This window comes from Geospiza fortis, unplaced genomic scaffold, assembly GCF_000277835.1.
Source record: "Geospiza fortis unplaced genomic scaffold, GeoFor_1.0 scaffold10, whole genome shotgun sequence".
Taxonomy (NCBI): Eukaryota; Metazoa; Chordata; class Aves; order Passeriformes; family Thraupidae; genus Geospiza; species Geospiza fortis.
In genome coordinates this window covers 2,282,413-2,306,722 of record NW_005054326.1, presented here as the reverse complement: position 1 = coordinate 2,306,722, position 24,310 = coordinate 2,282,413, and the positions used below count along the sequence as shown (strand labels likewise).

Here is a 24,310-nt window from a genome sequence, read left to right as displayed (position 1 = left end):
AAAAAGGGCATGCTCTGTCTTGCACCCAGGTATTACAGTAAGGATACAGTTTCTGTTTCAGTTGTTTCCCAAATCTCAGACATTAATAAAAATGGGACAGGAGCCCACAACAATATAAGATAATTTTGTCTTCAGAAATTGTCTTTAGATGCATAAGCAATTTACCTTCAGGTGACATCTATACCTTCATATGGAGCCTCACCTGAGTAGGGTACACACCGGTACACACCTGTATTTACTTTCCAGTGACACCATTTACTTCCCAGTGCACAAGTGACCACTATGCAGTCTTTTTTTTTTTTTTTTAAATCACCTGCACAGATACTCTGCAACACGTGTGTTAATCTAAGAAAGCAAATATACACATCAGAGCTGACTGCTACTGGTGGGAAGGGAAAATGTGTGACTTCTCAACCCCAAGTAAACACATTAGTAGGCTTTAATAAAGCAGTATTGTTAGCTGTATTAGCAGGACTAAAGAGTCCTCTAGGTATAAAAGAACCACCATGCAGAATGATAGCACCAGTACATTTAAGAACTTATAGTATTACAGCCATATCATTACCACCTTAAAAACCAAGCTTTCAAGGGTTCAAGAAAGAGATTAAAACCCTGTAAATCATATTTACATAGTGAATACACAAGAGTTATATTTTGTTTTGGGACTTATTTAAATTCTGCTGCAATCAATGTGTTTTGGAAAGCAATGCAAAACTCCTCAAGCAGATGATATTCTTCAATGTTGTTGGAACTTGAGAATATTCCTCTTGATATGCTGAGGTAATGCAGGCTTACCAAGAAAGATGTTCTAACTGAAACAGGTGAATTAATAACTCTGAAAGAAGGTGGAAGTTGCACAAATGGGAAGAGCACTGTGTTATATACATACATACATACATACATATATATATATACTTGACCAAAACCAGTATGCCACGCTGAAACACTGTGGAATTTTCCACAGGTTTAGGCTGTGGCAGGATGTTCTAAGCCTTCCTCGTATGGAGGTTTGGTCTTCTAGGCCTCTGAAGGGAGAAACACTTTCCAAAATCTGAACAGTCTACTGTGCTTTTTAGCAAAGTTTTTTGAAAGTACATTTTAGGCACAAAGAGCAGAAAAAATATCTGTTATCAGGAATGATCACTTTCTCAACTACTTAATGCATGTTATGTGACTTACCAAAATACTTCTGGTTTTGAGTCATACTACATCAAGTCTCCCTTGTTGGCTTTGACATCATATCTGGAACAGCCAATGATTAACAGATTCTGATTTGCATGTCATCAGGGAAACTGAAATAAAGAACAGGATTTTGTTCAGATTTGCTTTTATTCTCCATGCCAAGGAACACAAGCACTTGTCAAACTTCAGCACTGATGAATTTGAAAATCCCAGTGAGCTGTTAAAGACAAAATCGGGCTCACCAGAAGCCAGTACCTAACAATTCCACACATGATGGACCTAAGTGAAGGCAATTTTAAAATAAGGTCTCATCTATGAAATCTTCTGCCTGGTAACACTTACTGTTTAGCTGATGCCCAAGACTAAGTCTGGAGCCTGTTTTTAGCAGCATGCTGTTCAAAATATGATCACTGCCTAAAAATCAAGAAAATTTTCTATTTATGATTCTCAAGATTTTCACTGTTACCATTTAAAAACTTATGAAAGAATGCCACACTTGTATTTGTGAACGGCATGGCTCATGCACCTCCATACTGACTGCAATATGTTATTAAAAGCAAAAACCTTCAGCTTGTTGTAGCTGAACCTTGTCAGAATGCAATGTAGCAACCCAAAGTACCTATCTCATTTAGCTTCATGGTCTTGATTTTATACATTAATGATCTGATCACTACTTTTTCTGAAATCCAAAGAGTCCATATGAGCTGATATTGGGATAGCAGATCTCAGTCACTGCATGGCATTGTCAGAGATAGAAAACACAATATTCTGGTGGGCTCTGCAACAGTTGTGTAACTTACACCTTGAGACTTTCAACACTGACTGTATCCTCAGCTGCTGTAAGGTCCAGCAAATTATGTGATGCAAAAAAATCCTTTTGCATTGAATGCAAGAGACTAACTGGTGGGAGAAAATCATCTACCTGTTAGACTATGCTTTGTCATCTGGGAACAATCCCAAATTGCCCCTCAGGACTGTTCAAAGGTTGTACTAGAGTTTTTCAGAGCATTTGAGATTACTCCATTTAGCTGTAAAATCCCATTTTGGATGCAATAATGTTTGCTATATCTGGAATTACTGCAAGCATCCTGGTGACAAAGTAAGAACACACTATCTTCCTCTGCTAGAAAGTTGCTGAGAAGATAGTTTTACCTTCAAGAAATTGTGACCACTCTTATTAAGCAGGACACATTATAATCATGGCCTTTTCTGTTACCAAGTCTTGCATCACAAGTATCTAACCTGAAAATTGTCACTGGCAAAATATCTTTTAATTCAGAAGGAAAGTACACCCATAATGGAATCTGAATTGTGCTTTACTGCTTCTAAAACTTCACAATGTACTGATTCCAAGAAGAGATGGGACTCCATTTTGGTAAGCAAGAATCAGCTTTTTAACTTATTGTCAGCCTGCAGCAGCTGCTGCATTATTCACATGTTCTTTCACCTTGCCCAGGGTGAAGCTCATTATTCTTTAAGGATTAAAGAAGTTTTTATGGGGCTTGCCAGTAGACAGATAGGGGTTGGACTCTTCTCTCAAGTAACAAGGGACAGGACAAGAAGAAACAGCATCAAGTTGTACCAGGGGAGGTTTAGGATGGATAACAGGAAACATTTCTTCCTGGAAAGGACTGCCAAGCATTGGAACATGCTGCTTGGGGTAGTGGTGGAGTCACCATTCCTGGAGGGATTTAAAAGGTGTGCAGATGGGGACATGTTTTAGTGGTTGCCTTGGCAGTGTTCAGTTAATGGTTGCCCTTAATATGAGAGGTCTTTTCCAACCTAAAGGATTCTATGATTCTGTAACACTATGGCAACAAAATATAACTTTCCTTAGATTCCTGAATTTTTAATGACATAAAGTGGTATTAATGAAATAGTCTTAGGGCAAGCTAGGGCAAGTACTCACCAAAACACCAGAAAAAATATGTTCTGACACAGCTTAAAAAATATTAAAATAATTCAGAATTCACCTGATTCTATCCTCCAAGTCAAAGGGAGCAAACCAGGAGGAAAGCTTCTCAGGTATAATTCATGATGCAGCTTTCAGGGAGCACCTGTGACCACAGACACTGATCAGGCACAACCCTTGTTACTCCTCAAAGCACTGCCCAGAGAATGCACAGATGAATGGAAGAATCGTCCCCACAATGTCTGAGTGCCTAAGCTTTCCCCATGCACAGGGAGATGAGGAGAACCCTTGCCTGGCCTGTGGCAGTTGTGGTAATACTCATGGTTTGGTTGTGAAGAGCAAAACTCTCCACAGGGTGCTTTACTGTGATTTCATTTTTAAGGGAGGAGCAGTATTTAATCTTGCTAATGACATTTCCTAGGAACTGCTTCACAGACATTCTTTCATGTGAGGGACTGAAACATTAAGAGTTAATAACTCAAACGATGGGTTATTTGCCAAAGCAGCAGGTGCTTTGCTGAGCCCCCCAGCCAGAGCAGAGGAGAGCTTTGGGTGTGTGCTGGGGAAACCTCTGGTCTGCAGAAGCCCTGCCCAGGGGCAGAGGAGGGGAGCACCCACCACCTTTGTTTAGCAACAAGTTGATTTTGAGCCAGATAAGGGAAGAGGTCGACAAGAAGCAGATCCTGTGAGGTGGAATAGTGGTTTTGATCATGGCAATGTCCTCCCTTACACAAAGGACTCCACCTGACCCTGAGGAAGACAGTCACAGGGAGGCCTTAGAGTTTTCATCCCTTCTGATGGGGGGATAAACCAGGAGTGTAAATATCAAATTGAGGAGCTTGTTAGGTGTGTGGGAAAGATAAGACATTTCCTTGCATGTTCCTCTTCATTACGCTGCAGGCCTGTATATGTGCATTTCTCACCTGTGTCCATGCATGTGTAAAATCTCTGGTTTCTTGCTAAGTAGGTCAGAGGTTACCTATATGATACAGAATACCTTTGCCACTTTTGCTCTTCTCTCTCTCATCTCTTTCACATGAAATCATTTCAACAACAGAGTTCATTAAACATCTGCTCAACTGCACTGACAGGCAGGCAGGGTCTTAGAGAGTGGCAGAAACCATCAAAGATCCCTTAAATGCCCCCAGACTCATTTCAGGCTCTTCCACTAGAGAACTGTTTGACCCACAGCGCTATATCAGCCACTGAGACACTTCCCATGCCCCCAGGGGAGGCACCTGGGCATTCCCACCTCAGCACTGAACCCACTGCACTTTGTGTTTCATGGGTCAAGACTGAAACCATCACCTCAACCAACAGACACTGAAACTGCAACAATCAACTCTTGTCACTGGATCCATGGGTGGTGATATCTTTCCTCCCCTCCACCTACTCTCATCCTTTCTTCTTCTTCCCTTCTTTTCCTTGTGTGTTTTCTGAAGTGATATCTTTATACTTTTATATTGCTGTTTTTCTGTGGATACTAACCAAAGCAGCTACAAACCTCCTTGCCATTGCAACCAAGCGGTTCTAAAATAAACCTGCTGTCTATGTCTCTAAAAACACATTTCACTCTAATCCACCCCAAGGGATCTATCAACAAGAACCTCAGTTACTCGGCCTTCAGACGTGGGTAATAACATTTCCCACACCAAAATTATTTTTATTGTCATCAGTACAAATTAGGCTCCCAAGTCTTCTTACACGCAGAATGTCAAATTGGACTGATCTAAATCTATTTTCTTTGCTTCACAGATTTTTCTTCCACAATGATTCGTGTAAAACCTTATTCTAAACCTTACTCTATTATTTTAAATAATAACTAGTAGTTTTAAAGAGAAGGTAAAATAAAATATAATAAATTATAACTTCTTAAATTATAAATAATAAATTAAAAAGAAAACCAATATTCAGCTTCCACTGTCAAACCTATCACTTCAAACTGCTGTGCTTCTATAAGGAAATTAAAGTTTTATGCCCCCAGTACTGGGAATCCAATAGGAGCCTGATCCTTTGCACATGAAATGCCTTCCTTTGCCTCAAATCTCAAAGCCAGCTCTGTTCTGGTTCTCTCCTTCCCATTCCATCTGAGAACTAAAGATTCCTTTCCACTTTCCTTGGCCCATTACAAGAGGTATACATTTAACTATGCACACGCATATCCATAAAATAAATAACCTGTTCTTCATTTTTATCCTCTGAAATATGAATTAAAGAATTGTCTTTGGTGACAGTCTGCTCTTTTGTCTGTGCATTACCAGCAAAAGAATAACAATGCTCAATGGATTTCAATCAAGAATTAACAAGAGGAATGAAAAAGATTTTATGCAGTTCCTTTTCTTCATATGCAGAACTAAACCAGGCGTGTCTTCTCATATTCATGCAGACAGACACAGCTTTCATACAACTACAAATAATCACTGAGACTATCAGCACAGTAAAAAGTTAGTGGGGAACAAACACCTAAAAAACCTTTCTGGTTTTCTTTATTTATCACTATTTCACAGCACTGTTTCCTATAGCAAGTCAACTAGTTTGACATTGCAGAAAGAGCCCTTGTCCAACAACAGCAGGATGAAAAAAAGAAGCCTTGGAATAATTTAAATTTTTAAATAATTGATCATTTTTCAATAAACTAAAAGCAAACCAAAGCAGGGCTCAATATTCACATAACATTTGAAAATTTTACTTCCCAGATTTTACTGAGGGAAAAAAAGGGTAAGCTAAGCACCCCCCTTTGGCTCTCCCATTTTGGTAATTCCCCACTAGTGTATCTGCCTACAAAAGACTTCATCTGAATTCCAGTTTAATCTCTCCCTTGACTATCCTGGAGACATTCTGTTTAAACATGTTCTCATTTTCTTCAAGTCATGTTATGCGTTTCTTCCCTGAAGTGCAGTGTGTTGTCCTGAGAGGGTAATACAGGTAACATTTAATACCTAATTGTACAATAATAGTAGCATTTATCAACCCTGAGTTCCACTGGCACTACTAATTCTCACAACATATACCCATATAACTGAGGCCACAAGCTCTGGCACTCTAAAATCCATTTTTATGTCCAGCAGCAGGGAAGGATGGAAAGAGAAGTCCATTTGCATGTAGACCAGTGACAAAACCAAATCTCTGTGCTGGTTCTGACAGCTGCCCTTAGGATTTTCTCTCACTCTCCCTAAAATACAGTGCTTGTGCAATCACAAGGAAGCAAGAAAAACAAAGGATCCATGAAACACATCTGAATTTCCTTTTTAATGGCAGCCCGTTTTCCGTTTGTAGTTTTGCAGTGAACATTCATTATTTCAATAACAAAACAGTGGATGATCCACAAAGTCTATGGACAAGTCTTTAATTTCAGTTTCCTTTGTGTAATTGCTGATAAAAATATCCTCAGAGTAGACACTTACTAGACACAAACAGCTCTGCATCTGGCTACAAGGATGTAGGTGGAATAAGTAAACTAAACAATATACAAACTAATACATACCACTAATGCAGGTGTAACCTTCAAAATCACAACTTCTGTCTAAAATACATAGAATTTCATTTTACAAAAAGATCAGCACCTTTGCTACACTGCTTTCACCTGAAATACTCTTGCATTTTTCAGACACCCGGAATCACGTGCTGCTTTGCCACATGCACTACAACAAACAGTGTTTCAGCAAATGTCACTGGAGAAGCCTCATATTAAACAGTTTACTGGAGATCTGACCTGCCCAAAAAAGACCTAAGAAAGCCTTCCTGTAGTTGAACACGTATTTGTTTCAAATATTAATATGACACACCAGAACAGTGCAACATTTAGGAACATCTGAAAACATTCTGGCCACGTGGAAACACTATGCCTGCATTCTACACTTTTAAATTTTATTTTGCTCTTGATTTTAATTATCAAAGCAGATAGAAATTTAAATATTGAAGGATATAAGCATAAATTCATTAAACTTTTAAGCTGATTTATGTAAGCAGAGAAAAACAAGAAAGTAAAAACAACTGCAAAATATTTTCAGTAATTGAAATAAAGTAACTGACATTAAGTAGGGAAGGGAAACCTGTATTTTGTTTCAATATGCAATTTTAATATAACACCTACTTAGGGTGGCATTTGAGAGCTAACATAAATATTTTAACATTCTAAATTGCATCTTTACTGAACTGCACATAATCGCATTTATTATTGCAATTTTCACTGAAAGAGAAACCTGGTAAACATAGATTTAATCTCAGTACCTTAAAGCAGTAACAGAGCTGTACCTTTGCCTGCACCCTGTGTCCATCTTCACTGTGCCCAGGACTATTTCCAAGTGGAAATGACTCCTTAAGCTATAAATGCACAGTAAGATCCATAACTGCCTGCCTGACTGAAATGGCTTCCGGAAGGAGGAGGCAAAATCTAAACTGTCACCTCCAACTCTGGTTCTCAGTGACATGGAGGCAGACTCCCACAAATAGCTGAAAGTTATATTAAGAGGTTCTGTGATGTCCTGCCAGGGTCTTTACTAGGCTTCTAGAGTACAAAGGTCATATATTGTTTATTTATAGATAAGGAGGATACTGCACAAACCATGAGGCTTAGGGAAGCTTGTGCTTCTAAGCTAAATAATTCTGTGAAATAATGCAATATACACATTTTGAGAAAGGAATTAAAAGGTGTCCCCATTAACTAATATACACTTTCAATTTGAGAAGACACATGTCTAAATATTGCTCAGCTGGGGCAGAGCTTACCTTAACTTACTATTAAAAATAAATTTACAGGAGATTCCTCCTTGTTTAGATAGACTGAGAAGTGTTGTGATAAGGATTCCTCTTACTATGTATTTGTACAGCATTTAGCACAGCTGTATCTTTTGTCTCTACACACAAAACTACTTTCTCCTCTGCATTTGATGGTTGGACTTGACAATCCTAGAGGTCGTTTCCAACCTAAACAGTGCCATGATTTTTGTAGCAACTGTAGATGTTGCAAGGACAATGCTATGTGTTCACCCTTGGCTGCAGGGCTTGGTTAAGGTTTGATTCTCACCCCAGTCCTGCCAATCACTTGGTCAAATCACTCCTGCCTCATCTCTGCTCCCCTGGGACCAGGTAGTAGAGTGCTAATGTTTGCCAGACAGCTGCTGGGTGCCTTAATGATCTCCACAAAGGGAAACACAATTACTGCAAATTCTCATCCAAGGATGTTAAATGCACGCAGTGTCTGTCAGTAACATCAGCAAATCAGTCAGCATTTTGAGTGCATACAAACACAGGCTGTTCTCTAACTAATAAACATTTTTTTCCTCTTTTCAGTTAAAGAAAGGACTAAAGTAGACCCCAGTCCTGTAGTGAACCCTGCTTTACCTCCCACTCCTCACTTATTAACAGGCTGGAAAAGGAAAGCAAATTGTGCCTCTCTCTCCAGACACTGCTTTTATTTGAAAATTTCTGATTTTTCAAACCTGACAGAGCCTTTCATAAGATGTAATAGGCAAGCTGAATGTCAGTCCCAAGAGTCAGAAAAACACTCCATTTTAACCTGTCTGAAATGCAGCAAACAGCTTCAAGAAAGAAAACGAACAGACAGAATTAGTTCAGTATTCTGTATCAAGACACTTCTACTGTATCAGTCCAAAAAATGGGTGTACATTTGACATACATTGCCTCTGGAAAATGTATAAAGTCACTGATTTTAGAAGTCTATATTCAGGCTTTTTGCTTAGGCTGCATTCAGTTTGATTTAAAACAGTATTTTCCCAATTCAATTCAGATATTAACTGCAGAGAGTGGAGGGGGGAGGGAAGAAGCACACAGTTTTTTTCAGACCCTGCTCTCACCCCTACACATTCCTCTCCTGGACTGTGTTGTCTGTGGACGGACAGACAGCAGGACAGGGCTCTCCTTTGCTTTTAGTTAGTTTTTAGCTAGCTGAGGCAGAGAAGTTCCCTGGACTGTGGTTTTTCTTTTTCCTGGACCTGTTTAACCCTGCTCTGGACAGAACACCCAGCAGAGCACGGGCAGCTCCAGCTGTGGGCACCGGGCCGGGCCTGGGCTGTGGCATTTCCAGCACTGGAGGGACTGAGCAGAGACTGAGTGGGCTGAGCTACAGCCCACCAAGGGACTTCCTGAGTTTGTCATCTCTTCAGATTGGCAAGAGTTTATTTGTTTAATATTGTTCATTTTTTTTTTGTGCTGGTGAATGCTTTGCCTGTTAAATAAACAGTTTTTTTCCACTTTTTTTCTCCAAAGAAATATTTTCCCTACCAGCTGGGGGAGTGGCCACTTGAATTTGCTTTCTGGAAGAACCCTTTTGGAAGTTTTCTCCCAAATTTTCCCCAAACCAGGACAACTGATTTCTTACCTTATTTGAAAAGTACAGCTAATGGGGATGCTCCTAAGGCAGCAGAGCTGGTCACTGCTGGTCACTCCTGTCCCATAGTGGTGAGGTTTATGGTTTCCTGTAATGATGGGAAGGACCATTTTCTCAATCTATTGATCCTCATAGTTTCCTTCCAATTTCTGCTCAACAGCAACACCTGTGGGAAAAAGAATTCCCATTTTTTACTGCTTCCAGCATCTCAAGCTACTTTTGACATGGCTTTTGGTGGGTTGCATCTTTTACTGCCATCAATGTACTGTCCATGGCATTTTCTTCTGACACCTGCTATCTTGCTGCCCTCATTCCTCTCCATCCTACCTAATGAAGACTTTTCAGTCATTCTGTTTCCTTCCCCTCTACTCTCTGTCTATCAAGAATACTTACAAAACCCCAGAAAGATGTTTTGCTTAGACACTGGGTTAAATGTCAGCATCCACATTTATCTCCTGCAGTGAAACAGATTTTCAAAACAGTTTCTCTATTTTCCACTGCTAGTGACACCACTGGTGACAGGTTTTCAAGTGAGCACAGCATCAACCTGTTTCTGCTCCAATTCTTATGATGGGATATCAGGGCCAATACAGCTAAGCATTTTTCAAAGTCCAGTCTTCTCTCCTGCAGTCTAAATAGGACTTCAGAATTTTTGACATTGTGACCCTAATCTTTCAGTGCCCCATCATATCATAAAAAAAAAGGTATTTTGTCTTCTCCCAAGCTTAATCTTTTCCTAAGGAATTTAGGATATAAACAGATCAAATATTTTATTATACACAGCTTGTCTTGAATTTTACCCTGAAACTCTACTCATTTAGAAACATCACTGTTATGTTATGTTATGTAATGTCATGTAATGTAATGTCATGTAATGTAATGCAGTATATTTATTTTATTTTGCCAAAAGACAAGATTTGACTTTTAAGACAGTTCAGTTTCAGCAGACTAAGATTTGCAAAGTCCATTTGCATTAAGAAACTTTCTCAAAATGAAATCTAGTAAGGAAAAATTCCCACAGACAGCAAGACCCTGCTGCGATTTAGTTAAAATCAGCCTCTCCATTATTATGACTTTGTATATTTGTTTGGCTGGTCGTGGTTTTGCAGGAATAATCTTATTAGTCTACAAAACCTAGTGAGCAAATTGTAATTTTAATAATTTTCTCTTTCCATTGTTTTCCATTTGAAGCTCTTCCTGTGTTCTTATTTCACAGAAGGTGCTAGGAAGGGGAACCACATCTGTAGACACAGTGGCTCAGGCAGCTGAAGTTGTTGAAGTATTTATTAGCCCATCCCAAGGAGATTTTGTGTCTCAGTATGTAACAGACTGATGATCCACATTCTTCCTATCTTCTTTAGATTTCAGGGTTCCTCATGCATCTTTACCTCTCTCTTCCACTACTACTCTGTCCCATTCATCCCTCCTATCACTGGCAAGCAGAAACATCCCAGTACATGTTGATCTCAATAAGCTCCCAGTTAGAATCAGGGCTCTACACAAAATGAACACTATCCAACACAGGACAGCAAAGTTGAAAACACATGGTGTTTATCCAGCAAACAAAAAAACCCACCCTAAGAGTTATAACAGAATTAAACTCCAGAGTTATAACTCCAGAGTAACACGCAGACTCAGCACCCAGCACAACTCAGTCTGAAATGTGCAGAAGAGTTAAATGCATGCTCAAATGATTCATTAGCTGGAATCCATCAGGAGTTGTCCCGCTATTACCAAATATGCCCATGCTTAAAACTGATATGGCTGCTAAGATTTAACTTCTTTTGAAGCACAGACCCTTTAGGTTATACTTAGTTCGCTCACAAGGCAACCCAGTCCTAGATTACTTAACTGTGCAATATCCACCACACTAACCTAATGCCTAAACACAAATTACATTTCAAAAATACAATCTTAAAATCCTTTTCTGTTTCACTGTCAGATTCATCTCCAACTAGCACAAGGTAGTTTGAAAACAAACAAAAACAAAGTGGCTCTTCACAACAGGTGTCTTATGCTCTAGGACTCCTTGTGAGGGAGGCTGCAAGGCTCAGAGGGAGGTCGGGCAAGTTTACAGAACAGAAATCACTTCAGCTGCTAATGAGAAATAAACTATGCCCGACTGCATGTTTCTCTGGGGTGGGGGAGCACCAAGAGATCACTTAGCTGAAATATGATCCACAATTTCCTTGTCCTTACACACTTCCTTAGGCATTTGGGATCAGACAGGGTTGAGGACAGGTGCCAGTCTGAGCAGCTGGACAGTCCTCCTGCTGCAGGATGAGTCCTAGCACTAAGCTCAGATGTTCCAGCCCTTCCTGAAGGGAACTCTGACTCCATGCACACTGCTGTGGAGTGAATGATCAGCAATAATTAAACAAAATGCACCGTATTACACACTGAGGCTTAACCAAATCCTGTTTCAGCCCACCGGCTCAAATTGAGCAAAAAAGTTTCACAATTTTAAAATTTTAAGGAAAAAGCCATTTTTTCAGTTCCAACCAAAACTAATAACTCCAGATATAGTTAAAGAATAACAGAGGTTTTGTGAATTTTTAATGCAGTTCACTTTTACATTCTGAATGAAATTTCATACTTCAGCCAAATCAGAACTGTTCTACTCATCACCTCAAGTTCTACTGATCCATTATCAAGTCTAATAACTTTTAATTCAACCTGTCCACATGCACAGATGAGTCCTTAGTATTCTTAGCTAAATCATGGAGCAAAAATGATTGAATCTGTGACAAACACACATCTGCCTCTTCCCCACTCCTATCAGAATCAGATGTAAGAAGAAATTCCACCAGAAAAGTCTTTTTCAAGAGGCTGACAACTGATTCTACAGATTCAGCTAAAGGGTAGAATTCAGTGCATTTCTCCAAACAGATTCTCGTCATCTCTCTGCAGAGGATACAAGAAAAAACTGGAAAAGGGGCAGGGGTCACAGCTATGGTAACACAGCAACTTCACAGATTTGTACAGGCCTTTGTGAGCAGCCAAGGTCTTATTTCCACTTTTTAGGTGAGAACTTTAAGATACTGAATCTTGAAATGGATTATAATTTGGCCAACTAAAATTTTACCCAAACACATTTGGCAATCCATTCCACCAATTATAATCCACACAGAGCCTTGGCTGCAGCCTAGCATGATGGATGTAGTTACTTAGAAACATGCTTTCAGTTTCAGGGATGAAAAGCAAACCTTAATTAAGAAAACTGTTGAATTGTTTAGATTGAAGGTGAAAATTCTGCCTCTTGTCTTTATTTTAAGCAATCCAGCAGTTTTCCTAAACTGCTGAAAAGAGCCCTGCATTGCTAACACTGAAAAGAGGCCAGTATGATTTAACTTGGAGTGTGTGCTCCGCATGTACTGCTGCAGACTCAGAGTTATCTTACCTATCGTGTCTTTGTTTTTCTAAGTGTAGGGAGAGACAAATCTGCCCCTCTGAGGTTTGGGATCTAACCCATCTTTGTATCATTTCTAACACTGATTTTCCTGTGGCTTCAATCAATCCTCCCACTATGCACAGGAGGCTACTGGGATGTGTCCTGTGAACCCCCTCCTTTTTCCCTAGCAGACTTTCTGCCTGATGATCTCATTCTCCACTCATATCTTCTCATCCCATCTGTAGGCCAATAAGTCATAAATCTATCCTTTCTTTCATGGCTTGTCTCATTTAATCTCATCCTGTCTCACATCTCTTCTTGGGTGTTTTGTTGTCAGTTATGAGTCACTATAACTCTGACTTAATTCATATCTGAAACTCTCTTCCCTCCCCACATTACTGTTCAATAAATGCTTCTTAGGTACAATGAATGCCAATTTCTTTTCTTCAGAAAAGAAAAACAACAAAAAACCCAAACAAAACAAAACAACAAAAAAAACCACCCCTAAACTAATTCATGTTTTGAACATTATCAAGGAAACCAAACTTACAGACCGCAATTTTGGGAACTTGAAAAATTTGAGAGTTTTGCAAAGTTTTATAATTAGGAAAAGTTCCTTTTAAAGCGACATCATCTGACTGACTGACTGTGACAAAATACTGATTGCAACAAAATACTGATTGCAACCTTCTCAGGATGCAAAATTACACAAAATTTGTGAAATGGAAGCCCTCCTTCTGTGAAAACAGAACCAAATTAAAAGCTGTATCTTTCAAACATAGCAACACTTGCAGCTTTGTTTTACCTGTAACTTGTTGAGAAAACAGCGTATCAGAGCAGTGTTAGAAACATGAAGGGTTTTTAAAAAGCATTAAGTACATTTTTTCCCCAAAGAAGGAAAAAAAATTCCTTTCTAAAATAGCTCGTTACTCATTGTTACCCAAATCATATACAGTCTGAAATTTCTTAGAGGAAAATCCGAGTTTTAGAGTTTTATTATTTTGAGGAATGATCACAGTCTGAAATTCAAAGTCAATTTTCCCCATAATGATGAGTTTTCAGAACATTAAGGAAGGTTAGTAATTCTCATCTAAAATACTGGATGTTTGGTTTGACCACCACCTTTGGGTACAGAATGAGTCCATAATTTCAGCTTATAGAATGTTCTCAGATACTATTCTTCCCATCTACTATCAATAAAGTTGGTGTAAGGCTTTTTTCTCCTGCTTTTAAGTGATAACTCTTTGGAATGAACTGCTTAACTGAGCAGTAAAACATTTTTTAACCTCAAGTGTACTTATTTTTAAAAGGATTAAGTTTAAATTATTTAGATACAACTAATCTTCTTACAAGAAAACAGTATCACCCCTCAAAGCCGAATAGAAACCTTTCCTAACTCTACATTAGGAGATTCTGATAAGAGCTTACTGTTCTTACAGAGAAAACTGTAGTTCTAAAGTGAGACTGAGGATGTTTCTGAAGGTTAATGAGCTGGCTCAAGGTTCTAAAACACTTGGGAGAAAAACAAGAATTTTCACCACTGACTTTAGTTTTTTGGGACACCATGGCAGGCAACTACTTGCATTGGAGGTCCAATGCTGAAAAGGTAAAAAACAAACCAAACCAAACCAAACCAAAACCACAAATCCCACAAAACAAAAAAACACCCCCCCCCAAAAAGACCTAAAAAAACTACAAAAAAACACCCCCAAAAACTCTAACCCATAAAAAAGTAAAAAAAAAAAAGGCTACTGAAAGGAAAAGTACTAATAATACTAAATACTTAAATACTAAACTATCATTCACTGATCCCATGTGTTACATCTGCATTATGTGCAGCAAAACCTGTTACTCTGGGATTTTCTATCAATTTTCCATATAACTTATCTGAGGTTCTCTAAAATGAAGCAAACTGCATGAAGTCCCAGAAGCAGTTTGGTAGCAGAATCTGAAAGAGTACAGCAGTGTCTGTGAACACACTGCCAAGACCATGGAAATGGACACATAAAAATAACAATGTGAATAAATATCTGGAAGCTGATATAGTGTGTAATTCAGGAATTAAAATAATACCCACCATAACTTTTACTTGCTGTTTACTTGCATCTGCTTTCCAGAGAGTCACATATGATATAACATTCAACAAGAGTGATTTTTCACATATCAGTGATGTAAGTATTAAATATATACCCTCAGGAGATAACTCTGCTTTTGTGGGTTTGTTTAAAATACTTCATTATGAACAACAGTTAATTATAACAGCTTAATCATTGCAATGAGATAACATAAGACTGCAATGACTGCACAAATAAAATGTTTTCTCTGAATGCACCTTGGTATTGGTGCACTTGGCAAGGTAAACAGGTAAACAACTCTTACCTTTACTCCCATTAACTCTTACCTTTACTCCCATTAGCAGCTCATTTGCTTCCCCCAATTAATCAGCTACAAAGCTGTGTACAGCCAACCTCTGCACTTACAGCATTATACAAACACATGTGTAATTACTTGCTGCCATTAAGTTGTCACTTTGTACATGCATAGCATGTATGTCATCACCTGCTCACACAGAGCATGGAGAAGGAATCACACAAGAATTCTCCCTGCTTCAGAGACATGGAGCATAGACTCAACAAAGCTGTGCTACTTTCTGCTGTATGTATTCATAAACAAAAATCTATTTTCCTATTATCTAGAAAATTCAAGTAGAAAGTCTCATTTCTGCACTGAGAAGAACTGTAAAAGCCTTATTTTCTTTCAGCTGTATAAAGGACATATACACAACCTAAAGCTCACAAAAATCCTTAAGGCCTGGCAAGTCACACAGGACCTCTGGCATCTCTGGGATTTCAAATTAATTTCTTCCTCACTGTAGGCCTAGCCCAGGACCTAATTCCTGATGTCACTGGGAGTGTCACAGTGCCTTAGCCCATCAGCAGAGGAGGGGCTGCTCACTCTGCTCCAGTGGAAGGCAGGGAAGGATCCTCTTTCTCCACCACTTCTCAGATGGCCATGATTGCACTGGGCAGTGACAGATGGTAAAATCTGACCTGGCTAACAGATGTGATGGACAGCAGCATCAATGTATGTTGAACTTGGAGCTGCAACTCTACCTTTACAAACCTGGCTCCATCTTTAAGCTGAATGGGGGCATTCTGACTAAACAACTTTCATCTTCTACATGACTTTTTGTTTATTTAGATAATAAAGGCACCCACTTCGTGTGAGTTAACAAGCACAAGAACTGCAGAGCATACCATGTGTGTGAACCAATTACTGGTGTAGGATATGAAAGGGCAAATACCTGAATACCTTGCAGATTAGTCTCCAGTGGTTCCTCCTTCTGTGTTCTGAGTTCATTTTGCCAGATTACTTCTTTTTCTTTTTAGGGGCAGCCTGAGACAGATATGCTGGAACAGCAGAAGAAAAAGCCATCTGAGTATGAATTTAGTTAGAAAACACTGAATAAACACAGCAGAAGTCAAAACATCATTATTAAAGTACTGTCACCCCCTACAGTCTATTTGACTGATAAATGCAACATACCATGCAAAACAGGTAAACAAGCAACAGCAAACAAACCATGTCATTTCATAGGAAAGGATGGAAAATATTTGCACTGCTCCTTTAGCAATTGTTTTGAACATCCTGAACTGAACCACCCTCAAGACTACTAGCAGTGCTTGAAGCTTTGCTGGATTTAGTGGCTACTTTGCCAAGGCTTCTCCTGCTACCCTTCTTCAGTTGAACAAGAAACCTGTTTCAGCTGGGGTACAACATCTGCATACACAGACACCTCACTGGCTTAGGCCACTCACCTGGAGTGTGCACATTATAGGAAAGCTACAGTCCAAACCTAACAAAAACTTTCCATCTCTTGGTTACTCAGGAACTGGGGACAAATGATTTGTCATCATGACCATATTACCTGCCACAAAAACTAGCATAAGCTTGCACTGAGTAAAGTGATGCTGCACCATTTCATACAAGCAGAGAAATTGGGAAAATGTCCTGTAAAATTCTTCTAAATTCATCAGAATGAACACCAAAGAATTTTTTTCTCTTGAGGCCAGTAAGAAAATGTGTGTTCTACCTTTGTGGAAGAGTGGTTAACTGACCTTAACATGAAGATAAATCAACCTAAGTACACATATTTATTGCAAATTCACATAGAGCTGGGTGAGAAAGAAATGTTACAGAATGCCCAGAGTATACTTCATTTCTCCTTCTTTGGTATTTTCTCTGATTCTGCTCATCTTTCAAAACTCCAGGCAGCCCCACCGACCAGACACTGCCATGGGCCGTATCAGGCACAAGTCCAAGTCTCCTCTAAGCCCTGGTTCTCCTGGTCTCTACCTTTCCTTACCATTCTGTTCTGATGACTGCATGGCAGATTGATGTGTCACCTCATCACAGGTCAGAGGTCTAATTAAAATCCAGATCCAGTAGCAAAAGACCCACACGCTTGTTCCCAGTTTCAAACATTTCTGTTTGCTAAGTTTTTGCCTTTCTCTGAACATAAGGCTCTACACATGCATTTCAAACAGGTTCTAAAATGCATTTACTGTGCATGTAAAGTACTTTCCACAAAGGTATTCTTTCATTAAATATCACTGAGCTTGGGTCTCTTATGAATATTGATGCAAGCCTGAGATTTTTGAAACTCGGGGCAATGTGATTTTAGAAGATATAATCTTCTCTAACAGCAATTTGTAAAGATTTTGGGTCCCTCTGAAGACTGCTGGACCTGATCACCCAAAATCACCCATTGTTTTAAAACATTAAGGCAAGGTATATTGTGAAAAAGGATGGAGTGGCCACAATTTGGATGAGATGAAATGATTTACACATCAATAGCATCCCATGGAGCTCAAAACCATGTCTTTTCCTGGTAGGCAAATTCTGCCAGTAGCTGCAAGTATATAATCTCCCTATAGAAAACTGTAAGGCTAGGGTGGAAAATTATAGATAAAATAAACTCTGTGCACTGAGTAACTGCAGGGAGTCTGAAGCTGAAGATCTAATAATTAAGTCTTACCTCTATCAAGGTGCAACAAGAATAAGCTGAGAAATGCAAGAATGCCAGACAAGGCCCCAGGCTCTCCACAGCTGCAGAGACACCTCATTGTTCTGGAGAATTTTAAGGTAATCTCATGTGGGGGGAACATGAGACATTCCTTTTTGCTGCCATGCTGCTGAGGCAGGTGTCTGGAAGGTACATTTACCCCTACACTCCCCTTCACACACAGCCCGGTGCTGGCTTCCCCTTTTCAGGGCTGCTCAGGCACAGTGAGCACCAGGTGCACAGGGAACAGATCTGGGGCAGCCAAACTTCTGCTGGCTTGTGGCAGGCAAAGCCCAGGGGAAAACTCTCTTTACAGAAACAGAGTTCTTCCATTTCAAGCTCTGCTTTGCACAAGCAACTATTCTAGATCTATGATTTACTGGTGATTATTACACACTCCAACAGCAGCTGACACTTCACCCTTCAGACTGAAGGGAACACCCAGGACAAGAAGGTGGTCACTCCTTCCCCATGCTCTAACACACACTTGGACAAAGCACTACCAGGGCAGTTGCACACTTCTTCCTCTGGACTCTTCCTCTGGATTTCTCTGAATGTGAGAGTGCCTGAGTAACAACTTTATGGGACTCTTCCTCCAAACCCAGGACAGTTTCTCTCTAAAATGTGCAAACAATATGGCACCAAGTTCTTTCATTTCACATTTACATGGTACTATGGACTCTCAGCTTTCTCCTGCTCTGACAGAAACTGCATCATGGGTTGCTTACAAATTCCCACTGAAAGCAAGTGGAATGCTATCACTGGCTTCAAGGAGAGCCAGAATGGCTTTTGTGTTATTTTAAAGTATAGCAAGTGATATCCGTGTCCTTGGGCAACACAGAATACTGTACTTGGTACATAAAAACTGTTTGACTAAGAAAAAGGGTCCAAAATTTCTCTTTTTAGTGCTTCAAGCCTTTTCAATGCCTATGGCCCTCCAGGCAGCTGCAGTACTTTAACAGAGCAGTGGAGGAAGAAAAACTGGAAGAAACATAACTGAAATAGGAGTAAATGACCTATCTGCAACACAGATCTATAGCAAGCCTGGTTTCACTGCCAGTGAAATCCAAGATAAGTTTCAACTTCACAGCAAGCAGCAGAACATTTTTACTCAGTAAAATATTTTTTCTCATTTTTACTCATGAAAAACATGAACACTTTACAAGTTCATATATTTAAAACATGTTGCCTGTAACTGGGTCAAGTGAACGTTTACGCCACATGATTTTTCCTCCTAAGTTTCCTAAAGCTCTCACAAAGTCCAAAGCCTTCATTTTCTGAGAGAGACAAAACAGTATGAGAAGTCTGAGCTGCCCTACACCTTCCTTTCTCAAGCAGAAGACAAATGTGTCATTCTTACTTCAAGATTAAGTTTTATTATCTGGAATATTGTTGTGGCTTTCAAGTCTAATTTAATTCACCCCCATCATCAAGTGACAAAGCAAAATCTGACCTTTCCTTACACAGCCTGCAAAAAAGTATCCCCAGCAGGCTGAAGCACACAGACAGGAACAAATACCTCTATCTGTTCTAGGGTTTGCACAAACACACTCTTTGCAGCCTGCAGTGCCCACCTGGCAATTCTGAAAATCTAAGCCCTCCATGGTACCACTGCTATTTGTACCACAGTATTTGCTATTTGACTGGGGGATGAGATCCACAAAGAATAACACTTAAAAAGAAATTCTGACCCATAAAATCACTATCCTACTCCATAGGTGTTTTCTCTGCCAAATGCAACTGGTCCAAGTCTGTCATCATGTGTCCCATCTGCCTTCCCAGTGACCCCGTACTGGTAAATCCTACGCAGGTAAATCCCCGAGGAGCTTGTTCCAGGAAGGGCCTCTAATGCTGCATGTGGAGAGGGCAGATGGGATTTGCAGCAAGCCACAGCTTGATCATCCTGAGAAAATGCCACTCCTTAGCCAGCCCCTCTCCTTTAACACACATATGGGGGACCCAAAAGCCTCTAAAGCAAAGGAACAGCCCTGCTTGGCCTCACAGGGGCTTTAAAAGCTGTGAAAAAATCAAATGCTACATGAATAACATCCAAGAGTCACAGGCACAGCCTTTGTTAGTTATCATTGCTGAATGCAATGATGATGATGATTTGAAAAGCTTTACATCAAGAATCTGACTGAAGGGATTTGGACCCGACTAGAGGGTTTAAGCTAGGAGATGTTCCTCACAGTAATCCAATCTAGCTCAATGAGACTGTCTATATCAAATCCATATTTTTATTTTTATATCCACAGTGGGACTGCACCACCAAACATGTTGACTTGAGCTGGCCACAAAGGAAAGTGCTGGCAAAACGATTCTGAAATAATTTTAGTAACATAAAATGCCTGTGCTGCTCTGGCATGTTCCACCAAAAAACAGTTCACAAGGCTCTGCCTTGAAGCTTACACTTATTACCTACATGTACAGAAACCAGAACTTAGGATGAACCAGCTATGTTTTCAATACAGGGGACTGAGGCATGGAAAAAGAATAATGTCCATCCTCTCCTAAGAAACTGTGAAAAATACTATCCAAAGTAAATACATGATTTGTGAACTATTAGACATTGGACTTTTATTTCCAGTTAGATGTTTCTTTCCTAATCCTTTTAGGAGCAGAATGTCATTAGTGTAATTGAAGACTATGTGCCTTTATTTCCTCCTTCCCCTCGGAGCAAGGCCACACCAATCAGCGTGTGTTCATCCTGCAAATCAGCCTCTGGGAGCAGTGTGCCTTCCTCAGCAGCTGGATGCTGGCTTCATCACTGAGCTCCACTCAGCTGCTCTGCTACTTGCCACTAAAATGCAGCACGTCAATCACTTGCACTGCTCACGAGAATTAGCACAACACAAGTCTAATTAGAAACTAAACGCTGTGTTATCTGCAACCATTTGGAGATGGAGTAAGCTGATCTGTGTTTTAGGAACCTTTCTTGCCACACAGTAGTTCGTGATAACACCCACCTCACAGCCCATTAGCAAATCCAAATATTATACTGTATAAATATTACTTTGCTCTTTTCCTTTTTACAGAAGCCCCAGGTCTCAGAAACCTCCATTACTGAGCACATGTGCCTTGGTTATATTGGAACATTGTAGGAAATGGAAAGCAGCCCTGACTGTCCAAAAACAGCAAAATGAAAGCCAGTATACTGTATACTTTGGTCCTGTCTCTAGAGAAGCAGCCCCAACTAGCCTCCAGACATTTTACACTGCAATACCTATTGGCAGAACCAAAGAAACTCTACCCTGCATGACACTGCACGGACTGTGAGTCTGTCTGCACCGGGCTGATCCCTTTCGCTCGCTCTTTCCTGGAGAAAACAATGTAACCCACTATAAATCCAGACAACACTACTTCAAGCTTCAACCTGGAATCCAAACATGAGCAGGGGGAAACCTGGCAAAGAGCTGGAGCCAGAGATGTGCATGTTTAACACAAGAGAAGGACATGAAGGGATATGCAGCTGTTTCACTGCACAGGGTTTCTCCAAGGGGAATTGGAGAGCAGAGATGTAGCCCACGTTCTCACTTCTAGCTGAGATAAACATTTACAAGCCATTCATTTTAAACAGGAAGGCATAACATTAGGACACGACCTTTCCTTCAGTGTGAAGGCAAGGCACCCCAGCTCACTGCACTGCAGACATCCAGGAGAGATCCATACTGTTCCACTGTTCTGTTATTACAGGTGGGCTGGATTTCAGATTCAATGAGGAAGGTGCAATTTTATGGCTCTGTGGAAAAATCTCTGAAATACTGGCGGCTGGATGTCTAATGATGCCAGACTGGTGCTGCAAAACGTCACACACAGATAAAGCGCTGAAGAAAACGTCTGTGTGCCAATGAACGAGCATGTAGGCAAATAATTCTAAACTGTACATGCAGATTTGGTGTCATTACACTACTATTACAGATGCCTACCCTGCTTTTCTTCTTTTAAAAGGGTGCAATTCTGATGCTTTATCATTAGCTTTCTAGCTGGAAGCCGATAGAACTTGAAAGACAGCAACAAAAGACACTGCAAGATTAATTTACAGACAAAATCTGCGGATTTTGAAAAGCCACAATCTAATTGTAGCTTGAAAGATGAAACAGTTCTTGTTTGTATCACATCCATTCCTTCTAAATGCATATATGTGTGCAGACAATTTTTTACTGTGGGAAACTAATAGATATCGCTTTGTATTAATTGGCAAGTAGATATTTACAGCAACTTCTTATAAAATTGAAGTAGGTCAAAGACTGAAAGGTGGTAAGTTTGGGCTTTTGTATCCCAGCCTGAGCCACTTCAATAGGTGGATCTCCTGCACAAAGCAGAACGTTTCAAAACCTTTGAAAGGGCTATCAGCCAGTTTTCTAGATTAGCTCCTCAACACTGTCATTTCCAGAATGACCAGTGATTTTTAAACCTTGGCTCACAATCTTTAAAAAAAATAATATCCATACAAGCCATGCTAGAATCTGGTAACTCTGCAGGGAAAAAAAAAAAAAACAACTAAACAAAACTGTACAAATATATTACATGTAAAATTCTTCCCTGTTGTGAAACTGCTTCTCATCACTAAAGGCTTTACGTGGACCCTCAGCCTTAGTTTACAATTCCTTTCAATCAGGAGGAGACAGCGGAACCCCTCAAGAGGTTTGGTTCAGGGTTAGAAAACAATTCATTCCAACACCAACTGCAGAGAACCAAAGCTCTGAAAGGTGCAATTCTGAAAGCTTGCGAACACTTTTTTTGAAGAAGCACCAGACACAACCTTGACTTGGAAATACAAACTGTACCCAACTGGAAAAGGTCTTTTGAGTTATTTAATAACCTGGAAAAGTGCTAATACTATATTTAATTTTTGAAAACTGCAAACACTGTAGTGAAAAGCAAGTATACTGCTTCTGGTGAGACAGATATACTGTGCTTTGTGAGGTTCCAGCATTTTCAGATAGGCCACTCACACAAACGTGATTTTTACTAGAAAGTTTTTTTCCATTCTGGAATACTTTTATTGCCATTGGGTTTTCCTCAATAATAACATGTGTAAAACAAATATTTCCTGTGACTCTAGGAACTGCTTCAGACACTCTGAGACTTGAACTGCAATCCATATCCATAATACACTCCACTGATATCTTGGATCTAAAAGCATAGATGAACTTGAAAATCAAAACTAATGCTACTCTCTCATCAGATCAAAAGCAAATAATTAGGAACATGTTTTAGAGCACCTGGCTGGCACCTCAGTGAAAAATGGGGTACAGATCTTTAACTTCAAACAAAAGTCAGTTGTGAACAATTCTAAGCAGGCACAGGAATTGCCTGGGAGCTTCTGCTGATTTTCAGTTGACTTCCAACTGAGAACATGCAAGAAGTGAAATGACCAGGCCTGCCATGTCCTATCCATGAACTTTTGAAGAGAGAACATTTTTATACACAATTCTAGTAGGGAAAAAACAAAAGACAAAAATCCAGTTTTAAAGCAATACTCAACTGCTGGGAACCTATTTGTAAGCATTATGTCAGCAATTATATCAGCATTAACTTAAAATTAAAAATTCAGGAAAAAGTAAGATGAAAAGAAGGACAGAAAGACTTTGGGAAACACATAAAACTCACATATTTTTCCTTACTTAATTAAAGTATGGCGCTGGCTAGCATTGCCAAGCTCTGCAGTGGCTCTGGCATGTCTGATTTTGCTAGAAAATTCTGATTTTAGTTTTCTTGTGTGAAATTTACTGTTCCTGTTTAAAAGGGTTTTCCTATGAGAATCCTTTTCTGTTTATATGCAGATGAAAATGATCTAACTTGAGACGGCTGGAATAATGAATAGAAAAAGGAAAAGGGGGTGCCTCTTTAGCGCAGAAAACTAGTACAGTCCATCTGCAGTTTAACAAATCAGTAGGATCTTAGTGAAAGGTGTATAAAGCTGGATGTTCTTTTTGTTCTAGGCTGGCTTTCAGATTAGAAAAATTATGAACTCCTTTTTTTCTGAGAATTAATTGCCATAGATCCAGGCCAGTCTGGTCAGGTGAAATGCAGCACAAGGCAAGACGCAGATATGAGAACTTCATTTAAGAGTCAAAATACATTAATAAAGGTATGACCTTAATAAAAAATACTACTCATACCTACACAATGTATATATGTATGTTTTAGATCGTGCAGCATTTCTGGTAATAACTGTGGTTATTGCACAGAGAACAATAATTTGTCCAAACCAAACCATAAATAATTAAGGCCAGGATTTTGACATCGGATCTGTGTGGGTGGATTTTTGCACCCCCGCGGATTCAATGGCAAGATCAAAGCTTAGGAAAGCCAGAAATACACTCAGAATGTGAATATTGCTCAAGTCCATCACCTGGCATTTCCAGTGCAGGGAAGGGTCTGCTTTCACTGCCACCCTCCCATCTG

At 39.7% G+C, this 24,310-nt stretch overlaps 1 long non-coding RNA gene across 5 annotated transcripts in view; it reads right to left on the bottom strand.

The window, feature by feature from the left end:
* The window catches only part of LOC115947870, a 184,991-nt gene that overhangs the window by 34,010 nt on the left and 126,671 nt on the right, over window positions 1-24,310 (bottom strand). For all 5 annotated transcript variants that reach the window (XR_004081723.1, XR_004081725.1, XR_004081724.1 and 2 more), the window contains 3 exons: window positions 16,147-16,244; window positions 9,435-9,609; window positions 1,180-1,292 (listed from right to left, as the gene is read on the bottom strand). This is a non-coding gene — a long non-coding RNA (uncharacterized LOC115947870). The remainder of the gene's footprint in view (window positions 1-1,179; window positions 1,293-9,434; window positions 9,610-16,146; window positions 16,245-24,310) is intronic.